At 37.3% G+C, this 15560-nt stretch overlaps 1 long non-coding RNA gene across 1 annotated transcript in view; it reads right to left on the bottom strand.

Annotated features, from left to right (window-relative positions):
* Window positions 1-299: 299 nt before the first annotated feature.
* Window positions 300-15560, bottom strand: part of LOC144246768 (uncharacterized) — a 126337-nt gene continuing 111076 nt past the window's right edge. The window contains exon 6 of the long non-coding RNA XR_013340478.1: window positions 300-357. This is a non-coding gene — a long non-coding RNA (uncharacterized LOC144246768). The remainder of the gene's footprint in view (window positions 358-15560) is intronic.

The following is a 15560-nucleotide window of genomic DNA, read 5'->3' on the forward strand; positions in this document are numbered from 1 at the left end:
CTGTTTAATATTGTTTTCATTAATATTAATATTGTTTAATACTGTTTTCTATTGTTTTCATGTTGCTGAAATAGAGCAAGAGGTTTTTTCATTGATATAAGTACAATTTGCTTTTTTATACTAAAGGTTTCTTTAATATAAATACTAATGAAACAAAAAAAAATTAAGAGTGGCAGTTTGTAGGAAAAATGAACAGTACAATGCAGAAAATGGCAGCAATATATAGAAACCCTGGGCCAATGTTTTTTCACATATAAGATTACACATAATTCTCCTAAATATATAAAGGGTTAAACCTACCCTGTCTTAAGAAGTTTGTAGCAGTCTCAGAAACCAGGAGATAAAACGTCAGAACATCTACAAATAATTGTAAAAGAGTAACATATCAAACCCAACACCATTGTAAAATATTTTATTATAGGAAAAAGCAATAGGACATTACAGTTCCATGATACTATAACTTTGTATGTGACAGCCTAGCAGACCAACAGAATCCTGCCCATTTAGAAATGTCCTAGAGGACATACTGAGAGAATGAATGCTCTGTAATAAATGAGGGATTCCTGGCAAAAGCAAATTTAACATGGCCCAAAGCAGCAGAATTAACAAGAGCAATGGAAACAGCAGGAAAAAAAAAACAGATCTGCTCATAGAATGCAAATAGTCAAATTAAAACAAAAGGAGAATCCAGGTGCTAGGGTTCTAAACAGCCAATTTTATTTAACTTTATACAATCAAAATGATCACATGTTTTAAATAGATGATTGGCAAAACAAGCAACCAAAATAAAACAAACAATTATTAAAAAAAAAAAAAAAAAACAACCACAAAAAAACCCCAGCAAAACCCCGAAGACTGAAAGCTGTCACTAGCCTTTAACAGGCAGAATCTCCAAAAGAATAAGGGAGACACTGCTTTGTGGTTAGAGAATAACTACATTGCAACAGAAATAGAAGAAAATGGGAGTTTCCCACAGCAAACAAGTAATTCAGCAACTACTTAAAAATATTATCTATGAGCACAAGTCCTTAGCTGAATTAAGCTGTAGCTAGCATGAATTAGTTATGATCTTAGCTGTGGTTCTCAATTAAGATCTAGCAGGTGGCAATCCTAGTGGAGCAACCATCACCTTGTACTTGCCCTTACAGAAACCTTGGAAGCCTGAGAGAACATAACAAATTCTCTTGTATTTATAATCAAAATCAGAGACAGATGTCAAATTATATCCCTGAGCTCTTACACCCCAGGAGATAATGCATATGAAATGGGGCCAGGTAACCATGGTCTCCCTCTCACTGATTTAGGAACACCACATATTAATGCTAAGAATGTCTACAGGACTTGGAAGCAGCAGTGAATAAGATCATCAAGTTAGAAATTAACATGCCCCATAAACAGATAACATTAAGTAAACCTTAATACGATGGTGAGCCAGGTATCTTACAATACCAGAAAAAAAGAGAAAAATAAATAAAAAAATCCCACAAAACTATAAAAAATGTGCTGCTACAAATAGTCTTAAGGGGTCTGTGTATTAGGCTGCCATATAGAATATTGTCTGGAGTTTGTCACTTACACTGAAAATGTGTTAAATATTACCCTGCATCTTGGAATCAGAATTAGCAATGGCTTTGCCATTTTGACCTGTGATATTAAATATCTGTCAATGCAAAGAACACATTTCAAGCACTGGAGGTAGTAGTAGTCTTTCAAGATAAAATACATTTTTCTTATTGCTACTGGAAAAAAGCAAAACTGAGCTAAATGACAGCAAATGAGGATATAATAAGAGAATTAATTGCCCCAGTACTGTCAAGGACCACAGAAGGAAGAGAACATACAGTAGGATGAGTGACAACAGACACTGGGTACAACACAGGAAATCTTGATTTATAAGCAAACATTTTCACAAGGAGGATCTCACATTCTGGGAACACATCTCTTAGAAAGGCAGTGCAGCTCCTGTCCAGCAGGTACCAAGAGCCTGGCTGGAAAAAGCTTGGACCTGCTTTGTGCAGGGGGGTGGGCTAGAGAAGTCTGAAGGTGCTTTACTGATAAGGGACAGAGCTTTACAGAAGTGTGAAAAGCCACTTCAGTTTCTAGCATCTGTTTCCTCATTTTAAGATTTTCCCAGGTATTTCATACTTCTGTCTAAAGGGAAAGAAAGGGTTCCCCAGCACTAGGTGGGACAAGATGAGATGAAAGTATAGTAACAAAAACCAATTCAGTTTATTTGAGGGTCTCTGTTGCCAGAGACTGCAGAAAGTGAGGTTGTTCATCTGTACAAAACAGTATTTTGTGAACTACTGCTAGTTACTAGGAAGCACAGGTTACAAAGGAATAGTGAGTACATTTTAAAATTATATTTGTATAACTTTAGTTTTGTGAATGAATGAAGGCGTACTACAGTCCAACACATAAAAGCACATATCAGGCAGTTATCCAGCAGTACAGTTGAAGTTTGGTTCTGAAACAAAACCCTAAATTCTTATTTGATAAATTATTTTCTCTAATTAGTTTTTATGACTTACTGATTCTTAAATTATACCATTTTTAGATAATGTATTTTCACTAATTGAAAGAGACACTTAGTAACTGCTCTCCTAACACTGCCTCAATAAAACAACTCAAACGAAAAGCAAGAATTGACTTGATAAATATGATGACCTTGCTCCAGGCACTCGGAAGTGTTCCTTACACCCCACGCAGCAGCCAGCAGTTGTCTTCCTTAAAGTCCCCGCTATTGATTTCAAATCTGTGGAAAATAAGCTGTTTATCAATTCTATCCCACAGTTCCTAATGCATTCCTGAAGAGATTGATGTTTTCTGAGTGTTCAGATCTGGACATATTGGAAAAAAATTCAACAATTCAGAAGCTAACATTGTTTGGCTTGAATATTTTTAATTTATTTTTTTATTGTTTCTATCTATCATGAACAGCCATGTGTGATAAGCAATTACAAAAGATCCTTGATGAAATTGCATTATATTGTGTTATGCTTTGTGCTACATATGTGACACAAGACATTTATCTCCAAAAAATAAAATCAATTAAAATATGGGATGTGTGGAGGATAATAAGCCCTAGTCACACAACTATTTTACTTGTAAACTGTTGGACCTGATTTTTAAGGTAATATGAAATACAGTAGAATGTTTCTTTTATTTTCATTTTTTTTAGTTCACAACCTTATTAAAAAATCAATCACAAAAAACATGGCAGTGATGCTAATTACATTCACCTAAAGCTAGTTTAGAACCAGCCAACTCACACAGCAGTTGTACAGCAATTTTCTCTGGTTTCCTTAAATTGGCACCCAATTAAATATATTCAATAGGTTTCTTCATTGTTATATCAACCATTGCTTCCTGTATGATGTACCATGCTGAATTTTGTAACTTGACAGCATAAAGTCAAAGCAGAGACAAAGAAGGTAAAAAATAATTTCCTTAAGTAAATAACTCCATTCCTGGGTTTAAACTGGCACCAAGAATGCCAGCGTTTTCCTCAAAAATGTACATAACTTTCCACATTATCCCAGTCATTTGAAAACTACAAATTCCACATAGAGTCTACAGTTCTAGGATTCAAGATATGCATCAAATAACTCTAAGGAATATAATACTATAATATAAGGAATATTTTACTATTTTGGAGATATTCTCACAAGCCTGCTGGGACTGATGCATTTCTATGATACCTTCCTGCCTTAGCAAGAGAGAAATCAGACACTGGCCCGTTTACTCTTTTTTTTTTTTTTGGTAGATTAGTCTCCCTAACCTCCCCCAGTGGTTGTTTTCCAGAAATACCACAGGTTTTTATATGACAAAGTACATAAAATACCTTTGCAATAAGCAAGAAACCCCTGAGAATATTTATCCACAAGTATTTAAGGTTTTGTTCATTTATTCCCATAAGGCTCTCAAATATTACTCATAGCATTCTCCCTAAGCAAACCTTTTCCCCACTGTTATTCTTTTGAGAGCCCTATCCTGTGAATTATGTCTCAAGAGTCTCAGCAGTCCTTTGCCTCCCAAAATCTTTTGTGCAATTCTCTTTTTCATTAAAACTGCAAGATGTTTCTTCATCTTCTCCTCACATAGGCAGAGCAACTTCAGAATTCAATCAACACCTGTAGTGAACTGCCACTGTTTCAGAGGACTGGGAATCAATGAATACTGTGTTCTAGTTTTTAAAAACTGTGCAAAGAATCCACAGAATTGTGGAATTAAATGTGACATATAACACATGTCAATATTGGCATATGAAAGAGAGTTTTACCTATGAGCCTAGTGAACACTTAAAAGGCCGATTAAGAGAAACAAAGTATCTGGCATATCATGAGCAGGTAAAATAGTTTCTGGAACTTTATAATTCTCAAGGCATGGAACACAACATGAAACAGAATCACATAAGTTTACAGACTGAACTCCCAAGAAACCTGTGAAAGGATGATTGGTTTAATGAGAAAGTTAGTTTTCATTAACCAAGAACAAAGAAATTTCCCTACAAAACTACCAAGAGCATCACAAGCAGTCATTTAAACTTCCTGACAATTGTTTTTGACTCCAGACCCAAACCAGCCAATGACAAGATGTTGATTTGGCACATCCACCAGCTGAAGATGAATACAGCAGTGATGCTGAAGACCTGCTTTTCTCAAAGGGCCAATTGTTTATTATTTTCAAGTGCCCAATTTCTTTTACTTCAAAGTATCTTTCAGAAACCTGTCAGCAATTTACTGAGGAGATGGCTGAGGAAGTGAGTTCCTGGTGCTGGAGTATTTCTTGCTGGCCATGCTGTGAGTGTTGGTGAAGTGTCAGCCACTCTCCCATATGGCAACACGAGGCGCGGGTCCCTGAGGGAGCTGTCAGCTCAGCCAGACAAAATGGGCATCCTGGGGGTGTGGAACTTGCAACATCTCAAAGGAAAGGTTCAGAGGATCAAAACAGCCTGAAAAGTCTGGGAAGAGCTGCACAGAATCTCACTAGCCTGGCAGTGCTGCTGCTGCTGCTAGGGCTGGCTACAAACTCTGCAATCTGGCCAGCTCTCCTGCCAGTCCTGCTTTCTATGAAATGTTTTGATGTCATCTCTGTAATCCTGAGAAATGTTTTAATATCATAGAACCTTCATTTTCCAGGAAGAGACCACACAATGAAAATGGAGGTGAAAGCTGCAAGTCCAGAAATGCAGATGGGGAGAAAAATTTAGATCTATGGTACACCAATCACAATTCTCTTATCAGAAAAGCACCACAAGAAAGGGATGGAACTATCATTGTGGACAGCTCAGTGAGATTTTCTCTCAACAGGTAAAGAAATTACAGAAGAAACATTAGGTTGTCCCAAGAGTAGGACAGAATATAATATCAAAACATGCATATCTTTTCATACATCACTGATTTTGTTTCTTCAAAAATACTATTCGACTTCTGTTTCTTCAAACACACTTCACTGTTCCAGTCATTTTATGTAAGAAAGGTTATTAAAAGACTGAAGGAGCACCAAAAATCATCAAAGGTTTGAAAAGACATTCACATAGCAAGACATTAAGTATTCGAAATTATTACCTATAAAAGGCAAAGGAAGCAGAGGGAGAAATAATGCATGAGTTTCTTAAAGAAACTTGGATAACTTCTGTCTTCCAGGCCTCACCAAAACCACTCATTAAATGAAATTAAACAGTGTAAATTCTGGTAAAAGCTGGTAAGTGGTAGATGACAGAAAAGCAGCCTAAGCACATACCACTAGAAGTTTGTTCTTATTATACCTCACCCTCTTCAGACTGAATGTTTTGGAGTTACTGTGGAAGGAATCATTGGGATCTGGGCCTCAAATCTAAAATTAAATCTAATCTTAAATAAAAATGAACCAGCAAGCAAAAATCACCAGCAACAACCACCAGATTTGGGAGTAAAATCTGTTTTTTCAAAATCTCTCACGCTGCAACTTATTTGAATTATTCCATCCTTTTGTCATTACATGAGCTGTAATTTCCTAAAATTGAATTCCATGAACAATCCCTAAAAACTGGACAAGTAACAAAAAACGCATGGCTTCTTGAATGCAAGGTAAAACGGAAAAACTCACATGTAATCTTAAATATACATCCAAATCCAATAAGACATAAAAATAGAAAAGCTGATAAGAAACTAAACTATTAATGGCCAGCTGGAGGAAGCCAAGATTGAATACTGACAGTCACTACTGCTGAAAGTGATAGTAACAGCAGTCTTTTCAAACTTTCAGTCTAGAAATTTCCTATTTCACCATCTATAGATTATAGAAGATGCTCCAAAGACCATTTAAACTGTATTTTCAGAAGAATTTAGCATGTATGAAAACAGCTAAATAATTAGTAAAAGATGTAAAATACCTCTGTAAAATATGTAAAATACTTCCATTTATTTACTGGAATTATGGGACACTGCTGCTGAAAATGTCTTACAGTTTACTTCATTGAACATTTAAAACTTTGAATTTGAGACATTTTGTCCTTTCTCAGTTTTTTACTTACATTGACATCAGTGCCAAATCTACTACCATGACTGCAGTCTGTACATCCAATGTTGTCTTTCATTAAAAATGTTAAAATATACTATGACCTCCCTTCCTGTTATTGTGCTTACACACAATAAAAGCTGACAGTAGTTCAAAGGGGCATTGAGACAGAACTGTGATGCCTGACAGGCTGGGTAGGGACAGTGTGCACCTGGCTGGCATTAGGGGGGGCTGTGGGCTGCTGCCCATGCCCTGTTCCCTGAATCCCAGCCTGTTGCTGGGACCTTACCTCACAGCCAAACCTGCTTCTGTGACAAACAGGATCAGGAAGGGAGACATTTTTCCCTCGTGGGTATGGGTACATCAGAGACGAAGGGGCTGAGCACCCAGGTATCAAGTGTGGTAGTGTCATTCATACTTTTCTTAGACAACAATCCTCCTCTGAGAAACACTAACTATGGAAAATACTCCTTAGCCAGAGGACTCCATCTACAAGTGAAAAAAGAGACACAAATCCCAAATCATCTTATAGAACAAAGCAGTGACACTTCTCAACATTTTTTTCTTTTTTTCTAATGGATGGTGTGAGGGACAAGGTTGCAAAGAGTAGGGGGGAAAAAGCATAGCCAACACTGGAAATAAATCCCATTTATAAGATGACTACTGAAGAAGGCAGAATTTTCAAGCAATAAAGCAGCTGCCAGTTCTGTTTGTTACCTCCTTCTGCTTACACACTGATCTTGGTAAAGGATTTGAGAAAATGGAACATTGAATAGCAGCACTGGTATGACTGAGGCAGCTACAATGTATAGGATGCTCTGTTGACCTTCTCTAGCTGCCACATGGCTACCCAGTCTATCACTCCCCCTTCTCGGTAGGACAGGGAGAAAATGAGATTAAAAACCTTGTGAGTCAAGATAAAGACAGGGAGATCTCTTGCCAATTACTGTCATGGGCAAAACAGACTTACTTGAGGAAAGTTAATTTAATTAAACAATTAAAATAGATTTGGCTGGTGAGAATCAAAAACCAGAGTTAAAACAGTAGGACTGACCTGTCTGCTGGGATGCCACAGACAGATCAAGAGTGGAATGCCGTCACAGGGTTAAGTGAAGCTCTTCACACATAAAAGCTCCTAACCTCAAACACCCCCACACATTAAACCATTTGCTCTTAAACTGCTTGGCAGCTCCTGCCTTTAAAATGAAGAATCTCTGATTTTGTTTCTAAGTAATGAAGTAGTGACTGCTGCCATCATCCTGTCAGTCTCTTTCCAGGGCCAGGAGTGCCCTGGCTGACACCGTTCAATTAACTCATCATCAGAGGTGCCATCAGAGCCCCACGCAGGCACACACGTTATAAATGGCTCGCATGGATGCTCACTGTGCTGCTGCAGAGGTAATAGGCAGCCCTCATGTACTGAGGGCTCACTAAGTTTTGTTCTTTTCTCTGTGCCTATAACACTCCCTGTAATAGCATTCATTTTGTCCTCTCAGCTCTAGCAATTCCCCTTCAATCAAAACAAGTGACCATAAGAAAGCATATTAGAGCCTGACACAACAGGCATCAGACACACTCATTGCTACTGCTTTGAGGAAAACCCTGAAAATGGTCCTGATAACATGAATACAAATTATCTGTGTCCCTCTCTTACCATAAAAACAATGATTGCTAACCACTTTGTTCATATGCAGCTTACACGTAGATTTCTGAAGAGTAATGAAATTTGATTTACCCCACTGTGAGGATACAACTTAAGGTAATAAAACATTTGAATTTAGTAATGCATTCAGTATTTTTCATGCAACTGTGGAAAGGAAGAACTCTGATCAGATTAGATTTTAGGACTATCAACCCTAATAATAACCCCAAAGTTATTATTAGCAGCAGTTATCAAAATTATCTACCAGCTAAAGATGGTTCAAAAACCATGGGGCCACAGTCATGGCTGGCTCCAGAGATGTTGATGGGTCTACCTTCCTTGCTCCACAAAAATGATATGAGATGATGCCATTCAGGCACAATGTCCTGCAGGCATTTGTAACTAAAAAATTCATTTACTAAGAGAGTGCTTTAAATCTAATTACAAAAAACCATCTACACCTTGAATTTGGATAAACATGAATCTCCTTATCCTGTTGAAAAGGCAATAACTTTTCTTTCTCCCAAAGACAATAATCAGCCCTGTGTGACAGGAAATATGCTAACATTTAGAAAGCTCCACCAATATCTAAGCAGCATAGAAAACAAAGAAATATATTACTAAGGTTTCTTGGACATATTATTAATATTTTCTCATGTAATTGGCTATGAAAACAATCCCTGCTGTGGGCCTCATTTTTTTTATGGCACACTCTCAAAAATACTTAAGTTCATCATCCCTTCCCTTTAGAAATACTTAGACAGAACAAAAATTGATCATGAATTCCAAGTGCACTAATCTCAAATGCCATCACAGTTTCCTATTTGATGATGTTTATCCTTGACTCCGCAATGTTATATTCACTGCTTTCCTCTAATGATATTCTTTACATTTACTTAAATATCAGCACATAACAACTGCTTGTCCTTTATTAGAGCACCACAAATACGAATTAGAGGAGTAAGAGCTTTCCTTACTGATCTTATATGAAATACTCCTTACTGATCCTATATATATAGGCAGTTTCTATTTGGATTTTACAGGAAGGGAAGTAAGGCAGAGGAGGAAGGAGGCTCGTGCTGTAGGATTGCACAGCTCACAGGAACCAGACCCAGCAACTAATCTCTCAGATGATAAAGCAAATTTGCACAATTGCCCTTGAAGGGGATACTCTGTGATTGGGGCCCAAATCTTCCTGAAACATTCACTGAAGGCTTAACAGTCACAGAAGAAAGCTCTGAAGTCATTGCTTGTCCTCTTTATTTCTCAAGGCAAGATACAAACAATGCTGAAAATTACATTCCCAAAGGGCATCATCAGTTTTGTAAAAGCCTCTAGCCTGCCGAAATAATTTGGCCAGAAAACTCGCACAAAAATAATCCCTTAAAGTCTTTTCCCAAAGGAATTATGCTCAACAAGAAGGTTAAAATCTACAGTCTCCTATGCATTCAACTAAGACTCACTAACTAGTGCCAGTCTGCTGGAGGCCTGCAGTAGCCATGGCAAACAGGTGGGAATGTGGAGAAGGGTTTCAGTAACTCACCCCAGCAATATCTTAATATGCATTCCTTTTTCAGATTGAAGTGCAAAGTTATCATAGACAGAAATTAGAAAGTTACATTAGAACCCAGCCCCAACCCCCATCACACCACCTTTTTGTAGCTTGGGAAATTAAATTGTTATAGTGAAACAATAAATCAAGATCCCTCCCCCACTTTATTTTCATGGGTATTACATCACTTAATCAGGTTGACTTCTGATATAATCACTTTCCATACACATATGGCCCAAAAAAAGTGGCAAAAATATTGATATATCTTTTATCCCTTCCTATTACATTAAAAAAAGGTTTCATTGTTAAAATATGTCAGTACATCCTGACTTTTTAATTTAAAAAGCTAGACTTTCAAAAATATTAAAAATCAATTATTCTAAAACTTTGTGATTTCTAGCTCTCTATAATTTATTGCTACATGAAGCCCTCTGTCATTTCAACCAGTAGCATCTATAGACTACAAATGCTGATGCATTCCCGTTTCTTCTCTCTGCGAGTCAACAGATAATATAATTGTTCTTTGCTTCTAAATGTAGACAGAAGTGTAATACTCCACTGTAGTACTTTGGGTTTAGTTCTGAGTTTGAGCAATTCGGATTCTCTCTGTCAGATATTAACATAAAAAGTTCAGAGATAGAAGCAGAAAAAATACAGTATGATAATTCTCAAGAATTTTCAAAGATATAAGCACTTAGATTGTGCAAGACAGCTCATTCATTAATGAATAGGAAAAAAAAAATCCACTCCTTGGATTTTTTTCTCCAATCATAATATGAAAAGAATCACCATCAATAAAAGTAAAGATACTCAAGGGCACAGAGAATTTTTGGACTGAAGAGCCTCAGAGCTCTATACCTATAAGATACCTGTAATTATGAAGAAAGATATGAGCTTTACCTTATCTGGGGCTACCAAGAAACATAGCTTTAGTATTAACATCACATGCAATTATCAGAATTAATTTGATACTCTGATTTTTTTTTTCTTTTAAATTAAAACAGGTGAAATTCCATCTAACCTGTAGCACACCTTAAAAATTTGGCATTTTCCTTGAAAATATTTCAGTTCTATCTAAACAACACTTTCTGGCAGAGAATATTTCCATCTATATACAATAATTATTCACATAAGAATTATTCTGTTATTCTTTTCTATTATTTTACAGGAGAAAGAAAAAAACCCAGCCAACTATGGCAAGACAAAAGGCTTGTATTCCATGAAAGAAAACTAGCAAGGACACCCAAACTAATTTCAGACCTTTAATTTACTACTTAAGGATGACTGAAAACAGTCTTAGGTGACAGATTTCAGGTGAAACAAACTTTGAATTTGATTCACAACTTTACTGAATGGAATTTATACTAGAAAAAAGACTCAATAAAATGTATAACAGCAATACAAAATTACACTTCAGATGTAGAGCAATGCAAATTTTACATTTCTACCTCAAAATCCATGAAAACTCTACTTGTTCCTTATAGAAGTGATTAACACGAAGCAACAAGGCAAAGAAATTACTGCCAATTAACTCTGTCTAAAGTGTAGAAAGATTCTTAAGCTCAGATGACACCAGCAGAAATTCACATGTTCAGTGAAAGGGGTACAAGTCTCCAGGCACAACAGGGAACCCATAGGCATTGCTCAGTTTTTAACAACAAGCATTCTAATTAGAAAGTGCTGTCTTTACCACAAATATATCTAAGCATTGCACCAGAAACATTTTCCTCCTTAAAAATGAACACATTTTAGTTATTAACACTCATCCTTTAAATTTAACTGGCTTAATTTGAATTTCATTTGTATAATCCAAGATTTTTTTTTGGTTTGCATTCAAATTATCAAATATAACAAAAAAGAGTTAATTACAGATGAAATTACAATTTTAAGTCAAATTCCATGTTGTTCTTTGTAAAATCTTCCAACATCTTGCATTTGTGAGCTGCATTTGGATCTTCAGCTTCATCCACTAAAATACATTAAGAGCAGCACAGAATTTGTTTCTTTGTCTTTTCTATAGCATAGATGAATGTAGGTATATTAAAATACTAACAAATCATTTCAAGAATAAATAAATTTCTTTTTTACAGCTTCAATGTACAAATGCACTTATAGCCCATTATAGCACAAAAGATTTTTAAAAATTCTATATATACATAACAACCAGTATCACAAATTAAAATTCAATCCATAAATCACATTTTTATCTTTGCATGGTACTTCATTTTCTATTCTTTAAGTATGTTCTCAGTGACTGCAGATCATTGGAAAAAATGAACACCAATTCAGGCTCCAAATAAAAGAAGCTCTCCTGCTATTTCACTAGATGGTTAATAAATTGTCCTATAGGTCTGCCAAGGTGTAGGAAGATGCATTAAAATGTATATTGTTACAAGTTCATAGCTGTGTAAAATTTATCCAGCACAGCGGAGATGTGGGATTAACCTGCTCTGAAATTTAGGATGGAGACTCTTCTATGAAAATTACTGAAGGATAACAACTGTCAGAAAATTTTAAACCATTAAACCTGAGACATCAGAAAATATTTAAGACCTCAGTACTGCAAACAGCAACTTGTAGAAAGACTGAGCTGACAGGCACTGTTAAACATTCTTTGAAGGATCAGCAGCAACAGTGTGGCCAGAACACTTCTGGAAAGCCACAGCATTGGATCTCCTCAGTGCTGCACTTTTAATGCCCAGAATCAGCTGGGATTGTGACCCACTTAAAGCAAAATCCTCTTCCCCACATACACAGACTAGAATACCTGGCAAGGGTATCTAATCCTCCAATGAATACAAACAAAAGCCTCTGAGATCACAATTGATTTTATATTAGACCAACAATTTCATGAAAATATGGATACATATCATTCTCTGAAATCTTTTCTAAAGTAACATCCCTGCAGATAGACCACTGTGATACTGTAGGTGATATGAAGGTGAGCAGACATGAACATGCCATTCCTTTAGTTTTTTTAGGCTCCAAAATTTTAGATGTACAGAGGTAGGATTGTCCTATCTTAACTTTAGTATGGTACAATTTCTCTTTAAAACATTTCATCTTCGCAGGAAAGACTTCATTGAAACATATTGTCTGATGCCATCTTCAGATCAATTCTAACATTTTAGGATTTGGATTACACTCATAACTGTCCTTTGAAATGAGTTTGCTGCTATGGCACATTTTATTTCAAAACAACTAGTTTTAAAAATGCCAAAAAATATTTAACAAAATGCTGTTTAAGACTGAGCTAAAACTGAATCCATATGGAAAGTGCCAAGTTCTAATGGTTGAAATATGCCTGTACACTAAACAGCTTGCAGGGAAAATGTACTATATTTTCATTAAATATATACTTTTTATGTTAGAAAAACAGTCTAATAAAATATTCAAAAGCTTTTCTAAAGGACGTATTCTACAAACTATTTAAGAAATACAGAATTTGTAATAGGGCAGAGACTGTAATACATATGTAAATAACCAACCCAAATGTAGTCATCATTTGAAATAAAGAAAAGGAAAAAGATATGGCAGTACTCCCTCTACTATCAACACTTAGGTCTCAATAAACTATTTCTCCTGCTTGTGGCTGGGAAACCAAGCCCACCTGAGGCAGAAGGCTGTGCTCTCTCCTTTCCTTGCTCCATGGCCCCAGTGCCTGCACAGGTGCCACAACCTCCAGAAACGCGCTCCCTTCCTGTGTAACTCATGGACCGCCACTTTGTGCTCAAGTCATCACAGGGACTGGGAGCACCATGTAGGGATCTCCCTTGTCCTGAGAGCAGGGGATCATCCCTGCCACATCAAGGCACATTATAAAAGGGGACATGGGAAGAGCCTGTGAGTACAGCCCTGGCTGCTTTCAGGACTCCAAGGAGTGTTTTGACAACAGCACTTGGATTGAGGCTGATGCCTAGAAAGGCTGATCTGGAACAGAGGTAAATGGACAAAGCAGGTAGTTATTGAAAGGCCTTAAAGGAATACACCTTGGGCAGCACATGAACCTGGCCAGGGCTACACCCAGACTGAATCCAAGATGGATCCCAGTCACAAGTTTTTACATTTTTATACATTTTGGTTCATCTACATATTGCGTTCAATTGTCCAATTTCAGCTCCAGGTCACGAAGTCTCAACCCGCTGACTTGCACCCTTCTCTTTGCACTGTTAATGCTTTTTGGGTAACAGTTCCTTGATTGTCTCACTGGGAAGGGATTACTTTGTCTAACTACCCTGTCAAGAGAACCTACTAACACCTAATGTGAAGTTTCAGAGTTACATGCCGGGCAGCAAAGAATCTGAAAAATATTAAAGCTAAAGCCCAAGGCATCAAGACTGCAGGCACTTTGGTGCAGGGGTACAACAGACTTTGCAGCAGCAGCCTGGCAACTGCAACAGACAATTTCCTGTGTACAACTTCACCATGGGGACTATTAGCCAGCTAATACAGCTTTGTAATTAAAGATACCTGTTTCCTGGGGAACCAGTATAATTATTTTTGACCCTTTTCCTGAGTTTTGCTGCAGTTTATGGCTTAGTAGAAGGGAAGTGCTTTGTGGTTTTTCTTTTGTTGTTGCTGTCAGTCTTTATTATTTAACGTTTTGAAAGTCATATCTCTCAATACCATTTACAATCTGAGATTGTTTTTCAGTGCCACCTGCACATCTCTTGTATACAATATACTCATGCAGTCACTACATTGAGCTACACTTGTTTTTAGGACTCACACACTAATGCTCTGGCATATCAGTGGGACCTTCAAGAGCACCTGAGGATATAAAACATTAGTGAGAGTATAATGACCATTACGTGCAACATTAAAAACTCTTCACAGTTCAAATCTTGGCCTTATGTGCTTCATAGTTTTATGAAATTACAAATCTACAGGTTATTGTGTTTTTCTACTATCAGCACTGGTGCTTGGCACCAATTGATTGACCATCAATTTATCATTCCACTGTAAAACTTCCATACCTTCTCTCTGTGAGTCCTCACAGGCAGCTCCTTGCAGCCCTGGCTCCTTTTCTTTCTTCCATGTGGCTGGCTGACTTCTTCCTGTTCCTAGCACGACTGCCTGACCCTTTCTGTCCCTAGCAGACATACTAACCCTTACTATCCCTAACATGAACACCTGACCCTTCCTATCCCTAGCAGACATACTAACTCTTACTGTCCCTAGCATGACTGCCTGACCCTTGCTACTCCCAGCCCAGCCAACTGACTCGAACTCACCTCTCACCAGCTGAGCCACTCTTTTATAACACCCATCCTTACTGGCCCAGCCTTATTGGACACAGCTGTGCCCTGTTAAAGGCAGGGCTGCTCCTACTCTTTGGTAATTAGTACAGCTGCAACTCCTCAGGGGTGAGATTGCCTTCAGCGCTAGCTCTAGTTTCCTACAATCTGTCCTCCCACATCGTACACCCCCTATATAAAATTTCCTTGTGATAAACATAACTTATTGCAATGGTGTTGGAGGCAAACAGGGCCATGCCCTTTTCCCCATCCAACAGGACTGATACATGTTGCATCCAGGGAAAAGGAGAGGTCAGGGAGATGTTTTAATGCAGCACATCTGAATCACCTGTGTTAGGTGAACTGAGCTATGAGCACAGATTAGAAACTCCAGTAAAGTTGGAGACTGACTGGAGAATCAGGGAACCAAAACCAGCTCCATAACAAACCTCGTCCTGCATCAAAAAGTGAAAATCTGTTATCAGGCTCTCACTGAATAGAACTGGCAATCAAATTACAAAGTTGCATATAAGGTTTTCAACTCAGAGTGCAGCAATGCAGAGGAATCCAATGAAGTAGGAGAAGCATACAGTGATACAGTGTATTACTTTAAAATCTCTCCTACACT

Source organism: Lonchura striata, chromosome 9, assembly GCF_046129695.1.
Source record: "Lonchura striata isolate bLonStr1 chromosome 9, bLonStr1.mat, whole genome shotgun sequence".
NCBI lineage: Eukaryota > Metazoa > Chordata > Aves > Passeriformes > Estrildidae > Lonchura > Lonchura striata.